A 6,000-nucleotide genomic window follows, 5' to 3' on the forward strand; every position below is an offset into this window, starting at 1 on the left:
AACAGAGAAAGAAAAAAGGGCAGACTATACGCTCATTGGTAACTTAAAAATGAGCTTAGATTTGGACAAAAAATATATTATCCTTTGTTCATTTGTGAGACAATTTTCTAACTTACTAACATGAGCTAATTTAAATTTCTGTGGATCTCAAATGGATCTCTGTAAACGCTTGAGAGTTTTATTCCTACTTACCAAAAAAATCATTGCTCCTTTTTCTCCTTTACTGGAACCAGTGTATTGCATTTCTTATTTACCAGACTATTTATTGCTGCCAGGATTTGAGTTTCAGCCAAAATATTTTCCACAAAGAAAGCAGTAAGAGTAAAGCGTCTAAACAGATGTTTTCCGGTAAACATATCTCTTGGCATTGTTAAATATTACGGGGTACACTGTAAAAAGTCTATCACTGTTTAAATACCTGCCTTTCCTGTAAAATACTGACATTTCTGAGAGCACAAAAACAATTTAGAAGCCTTTTTCATAGCCATTCAAAAAGGTTAAACCGTAGAAATGCTTACGGAATGTATGGACATCTCTATATAAAAATAGTATATATTGCATAAAACTAAAGCAGCAGTGCTCCCTGTAAACAGCAGATGGTGCTACTGGATCACGCTGTAGAAGTGAAACTAAAGACGTGCATTTTATTTTTATTCTGTTGTTGATTAAACAAATGCAGAATATTAACTATGCGGGGTTTGGGGTTTTTTTTCCCTCTTATTTCAGATGTGTCTTTAAATTTCAAACATATTTTTAATACAGAAGGGCAGTGTATGAACAAAACAGTGTGACATTCTCTTCAATCTTAGATAAATAAAGGTTCAGACAAGATGAAACTCATTTATATTCTGAACATAAAACATTAAATTCAAGAGCCTTCTGCTCAAATGAATGGTGAAAAGAAATGTATTCACGGTCCTTACGTGGAGCATGACTGCATTCCTCATTTGTTGAAGTGGGTCAGTGATTACTGTTTGAATCCCATAAACAACTGAGCATTGCTTATTTGCATATTAATCAGGATAATAGTGTGAGTGTTTAATCACATCCTCTATCAGGGGTGTCTGGTTTGCTGCTCAAGTACTGCAGCCATGCAGACTGGGAAGATACGTGTGCAACAGCTTATGCGTGGCATAATACTCTCTAAATTTTGCTGAGATTATACAATTTAAGATGATCAGAATAGGGGAGTGTTGGTTGTACACATTTAAGCAAGTTTCTTTTTCCTTTTTTCAGAGTTACTTTCAAAATGGTAGCAGATATTTGGGCATTACAGTAAAGGTTAGAAGTACACGTGATTTTCTGAATTAAAGGAATGGAGCAGCAGCAGTGGCACTGCAAAACCAGATAGTGAAGGGATATGTATCAAGGCAACCACTGGCTTCAGAGGCGTAAATGATCCTCAAGGCTGGTGGATCCACGTGTTGCAGTTTCTCTGAGTCCTCAGCAAGTGGGGGTCAGTCCCTGCACCACAGCCTCCTGAAAGAAATCATCTCACCTGGCTCTCTTTGTATCCACCATGAAGTGCACCACAATTAAGTGATATTTGATATGACAAAGAAGAAATTATCTAAGTAAATGACTGTTCGTCTCCTGAATATAGCCAGAGGATGTTCTAGACAGATATTTCAGATTCATAAAGTATTTATATACATATATTGTAAATACCTAATATATTATAAATATCTACGTTCCCTAATATAGATCTCAGCTGTTTCCAAATGAAAATCACTTTTAGTTCTCAGATGAGGACTAGTTAGAAAGACTAAAGTCTGACATGAAGCAGTTGGGCACAACAGACCTTCAAAACTGTGCCTCAAGTTTTCTGTAAAGCCAGTGAAAAAATGAAGATCTTTGAAAATTCTAGAAGGGATTTTGCTCAGATATTTCATTTGTATAGATACAATCTTTTCTTTCCTTAAGATTTTGAAAGACACCTCTATCTCTGTAAGAAATCTGTAGGAAAGTAGGAAAACTCAGTCACAAGGTGCCTGCCTTAGTCCAGATACATCGAAGGCACAAGTCTTGGTGCTGCAAAATATCTTCACAAGGTGCACATCAGCTGTAAGAGCTGTGCGCTCCTCCATGAATAGTACAAACTGGTTGCAGTCACACACGTTTGACCTCTGAGAGCCCCTCGGGCCTGAAAACAAACTTGTTGCTGCTATAGCTCCTCTCTGGAGTGGCAGCAAACACCACAAGGGGTCCTTTTCAGCCACATCTGCTTGGATAAGCACATTATAGCTCACAAATACCATCACTCTGACCTTCGTTCCAAGTCAGTAGACGATGAAGCCACTAGGCTTTAGGAGCTCTCAATGACAAGAATAGCTACTGATTGGAGATAATAAAGACATGAGAGGGATCGTTTCACAGCAAGCAAAATATATACAGCCCTTTAGATCCTATACTTAGCAGCAGCTGTTATTAATCTTCCATCAAATTTCTTTATTCAGTGTTTTACGTGGTGAGAAATCCTGTACCATGTAAAGCTGGCTCTACCTGGAAGGTAGTTACGGAGTGTCCTTTTTTCTTTTTGGCTTGACTAGAGTTAATTTTCCTCACAGTAGCTGGTATAGTGCTGTGGTTTTTTGGATTCATCATGAAAATAATGTTGAAAACTCAGTGATGTTTTAATTGTGAAGCAGTGCTTACCCCAAGTCAAGGAGTTTCCAGGTTCCTATGCTCTGCCAGGGGGGAACTGCACAAGAAGCTGGGAGGGGGCATGGCCAGGACAGTTGACCCAAACTGGCCAAAGAGATACGCCATACCATAAAGCATCGTGCCCAGTTTATAAACTGGGGGAAGCTGGCCAGGAGCTGCAGATCAGTGATGGGCTGGGCATCAGTCAGCAGATGATGAGTAGTTGGATTGCACATCACTTGCTTTTCTAGAGGTTTATTTATCTCTCTTTTTTTTTTTAATGTCCATTTTTAATTCAATTATTATTAATTTTATATTACATTTTATTTCAAATATAAAACTGTTCTTATCTCAACCCACAGGTTTTACCCTTTCTTTTTTCCCAGTTATCTCTCCCATCCTGCAGGGAGCTGAGGGAGTGAGCAAGCAGCTTCATGGTACTTAGCTGCTGGCTGGGGTTAAGCCATGGCATGGAGTGACAGCCCCATATTGCCTCAGTGCCCACTGACAGACTATGAATATTCTCACAGCACTGAATTAACCTCCCCAGGGCTGCCTCCAGCAGACTGACAGGCTGTTTGCAGGAAGTGGTGAATGTTCTGCTGCTGCCAGATAAGGATGAGTACAAGAGCAGGCTCTCTTTTCAAGCCAGAGCCCCAACCAACATCTGTAGGAAGGCATCCACACCTCACTAGCAGCACAGCAACCCCCTTCTGAGGTTCAGTTATATGTGTAGTCCCTTAAGAAGAGAGTGGACTCTCTCCCAACGAGCTCAGCTTCCCACCTGATACAGAAACACTGCATTTTCCCGCTGTGAGGAAAGCACAAATTCAAGGTTTGGCTGGCTCAGAGGACATCTGCTTTGACCTCAATCACAGCTCAGACCTCCAGCAGGGACTTGACGAGGAAGCAAAACCTGAACTGATGCTGGCTTATACTCTTTTATTTCCTCTCCCTTAGTGTAGTGAAAGAGGAACCAATAATCTGAGGCTCCGAGACTTACTGGGGTAGGCAATCTTGGTAGGAAAAAAAAAAATAGAGATAATGAGCACAAAACTATGTTTAATTTATGAACATTAATTAGAAGCAATAAAAAAATCTCAGATTTTTACTTAAAAATATATTAGGCATTGACACTTATCTGAGACTTGCTACAGGAACATGAGCTCAGCCACACTTTCATTTGAGATGACTAATTTCACAGCTTTTAAACATATAAATCACCATAATGATATCACAGTCATAAATCCAAATGAAATTGTATTTATATCTTTCACATTAAAACCATAAATTTGTTTCTTGAAGTATCCATTTTGTGAGATTTCAATAAATTTTATTCTGTATTTAACATCTGAAATGAGTTTACAGCTTTATCAATGGAGTTTGGTGTGTACTGAAGAATTGCAGACATTCTTTGTTTACCTTTTCTTTGTTTTGTACACCTTTTACACTGATCTCATTTCAGGACTCTTAAGAACACAACATCCTATTTTCAAACCCCTCATCAGGCTGCCAGGAGCCTGCTGCTTTTAACAGTCATTGCTTACAGCCTGCATCTCTTTGTCTGACCACTAGCTCACACATTAAATTTGTGGGGTGTAGATATGCCCATGGCTTATTGCACTGAAATCCTCAGCTTCCTTTTACTGCACCCTGGCTGGTAAGGTCAATTATTTTCCACCAGCTAATGTAAATATGTTAGATGTTGTCTTTTTCAATAAGTAGGATAGTTTTTTAACCTACTTCATGCAAAATTGACTCTCTATTATGTCTGAAAGGATTTTGCTTATAGTAATCTGTCACTATGGGGGTCTGCAGCTCCAGCTCCCTCACTGTTGATAGCAGATAATATATGGAAATGGAAGAAAAAAGCCAAAGAATGCAATACTAAAACACAGATATGGATCTTTTCTAATTATTTGATCTGTTTATTTGATAAATACAGATTTTAAAAATTTGCCATCAACAGCTGCATATAATAGTGGGCATCATTGATCTAACCTCCAGCATAAGAGATATAAAAGATGGAAAGCTTTTGGGAGTCACTGTGACAACTACCTGTTCTAAACACCTGCAGTTTTTTTAAAATTTTGTACTTACTCACCACAGGGAAACATAATCTGACAGTTAAAGAAACATTTTAAGTTTCTCAAATTATGTTTTAGCTAGAAGTGAAGTTTTGCATTGGGTTTTAAATAAGCATGCTTAAGAACAATTAAAAGCATGAGTTTTTAATATAAGTTAAAGTGAAGGTGAAGTGATGCTGTGGGTGTCATGCATTGCAATTCTGAAGTGATGGTAACTGATACAGAGGCAGATGACCTGTACTCTATCACACACACATGTACACCCCAAAAACTCTCAAGATACTGTACTTGCTTTAAAAAGCAAAAAGATATTTTAATAATGTTGCCAAAACAAGTCCCAGACACACTACAGTTTTCTCCCTCTAAGCATGAAAACCAACACATTCTTGGTTCTCAACATTATTGTAAAAATGGATTTTATTGCTTATACAACAGGTTTTTAACAATAGAACATGAAGCAGTCATGAAATGTTATGTGAGAGAACAATATGTCCTGCTTTTTCATTCAGCACATTCTTTAAAACTGCAGTATTTGACAACAGTATTTTACATTTGACAGGATCAATAACCTTCTGGGAAATAACCTTTACTGCTTTCTAATGAGCAATTTGATGGATTTTGAAACAGAAACAAGTTATCATCCTGAAAAACTGTAACTGGGAATGAACAATTTTAACTGGATGCTTACACCTGCTCAACAGCCATGTTTCTGCAGCTCTCCAGAGAAAATGTAGAAGCAAATAACGTTTCAGAGTTGCAGGGATATTAAAAGCATTAAGTGACTGTTCATTTTGATTTTCTTCCCAAAAGGTTTATGATTTTCAAGGGATATGAGTAAGACCATAAACAAAAGTAGAGTCATTAATTTTAAAAATTTAAATCTACCCTGATATTCTTTGTTCTCCACACAGACCATTTCCTGTTCTTTACAGCAAAAGTGCATTTCTGTTACGAAAGAAATTCCCTGAGCCAGGCTCAGGTAGGCAGCCCTGTGTTAGATCCCACAATGTGGAGACTCGCCAGAGACCTGGCCAGATGTAAGACACTCATCACTAATGCATGGCCCTCTAACATGTCCTTTATGCGAAACAAAGATTAAAAATTTCCACTGCACTTTCCCCAGCCCCCTTTCTCAGGGCAAGATGTAGGTAATTCCAAACATAGAGCTTTTCATATTGCTGCACTTTCCTCAAGTATTTCTGTTCATTAAGAAGAAGCTAAAGACTAAAGGCTGCATTTTAAAGGTATGTAGGTGTTACACATTAGGCTG

This window comes from Chamaea fasciata, unplaced genomic scaffold, assembly GCF_029207755.1.
Source record: "Chamaea fasciata isolate MVZ Bird 193981 ecotype frontalis unplaced genomic scaffold, bChaFas1.0.hap1 SCAF_5, whole genome shotgun sequence".
Lineage (NCBI taxonomy): Eukaryota > Metazoa > Chordata > Aves > Passeriformes > Sylviidae > Chamaea > Chamaea fasciata.